Raw genomic sequence first — 1092 nt, 5'->3', positions numbered from 1 at the left:
GTGTCCCCACGCTGTCCCCGTGTCCCCGCAGGTTCGGTGCCGCGCTGGGCGGTGTCCCCGTGCTGGCGGCGGTGGCCTGGCCCTGGCCCTGGGTTCCGGTGCTGGGGGCGCTGCTGTCGGCGGTGGGGGCGGGGCTGCAGGCGCTGCTCGGGGGGTCCCGCCTGCTGCGGGGGCTGGCGCGGACACGGGCACTGCCACTGCCACACGTGAGTGTCCCCAAGGGGGCCCCGTGTCCCCTGGGGGTGTCCCTGGCTGTCCCCATGTCCCCTGGGGTGTCCCCATGTCCCCTTGGGCTGTCCCTGGACTGTCCCCATGTCCCCTGGGCTGTCCCCAGGCTGTCCCCATGTCCCCTGGGGGTGTCCCTGGACTGTCCCCTGGGGCTGTCCCCATGTCCCCTGGGGCTGTCCCCATGTCCCCTGGGGCTGTCCCCGGGCTGTCCCCATGTCCCCAGGAGCTATCCCCATGTCCCCTGGGGGTGTCCCTGGGCTGTCCCCATGTCCCCTGGGGCTGTCCCCATGTCCTCTCCATGTCCCCTGGAGCTGTCCCTGGGCTGTCCCCATGTCCTCTGGGGCTGTCCCCATGTCCCCTGGGGCTGTCCCCATGTCCTCCCCATGTCCCCTGGGGGTGTCCCCGGGCTGTCCCCATGTCCCCAGGAGCTGTCCCCATGTCCTCCCCATGTCCCCATGTCCCCAGGAGCTGTCCCCATGTCCCCTGGGGCTGTCCCTGGGCTGTCCCCATGTCCCCAGGAGCTGTCCCCATGTCCCCTGGGGCTGTCCCCATGTCCCCTGGGCTGTCCCCATGTCCCCTGGGGCTGTCCCCATGTCCCCTGGGCTGTCCCCATGTCCCCTGGGGTGTCCCCATGTCCCCTGGGGCTGTCCCTTGGCTGTCCCCATGTCCCCAGGCTGTCCCTGTGTCCCCTCACGTCCCCTCGGTGTCCCCGCAGGCGCTGGCCCGGGGCCGGCTGTGGCCGCTGTTGGCGACGTTGGTGACAGCGACGCTGGGGGTGCTGCTGGGCTCGCTGGACCTGCTGGCGCCGGTGCTGTCCGTGTGCGTGTCCCCGCCCACCCCGTGACGTCATCACCTGCCCCGTGA

This window comes from Parus major, unplaced genomic scaffold (genome assembly GCF_001522545.3).
Source record: "Parus major isolate Abel unplaced genomic scaffold, Parus_major1.1 Scaffold850, whole genome shotgun sequence".
Classification (NCBI taxonomy): domain Eukaryota; kingdom Metazoa; phylum Chordata; class Aves; order Passeriformes; family Paridae; genus Parus; species Parus major.
The sequence above is the reverse complement of the archived record's forward strand: the minus strand, read 5'-3'. Positions refer to the sequence as shown.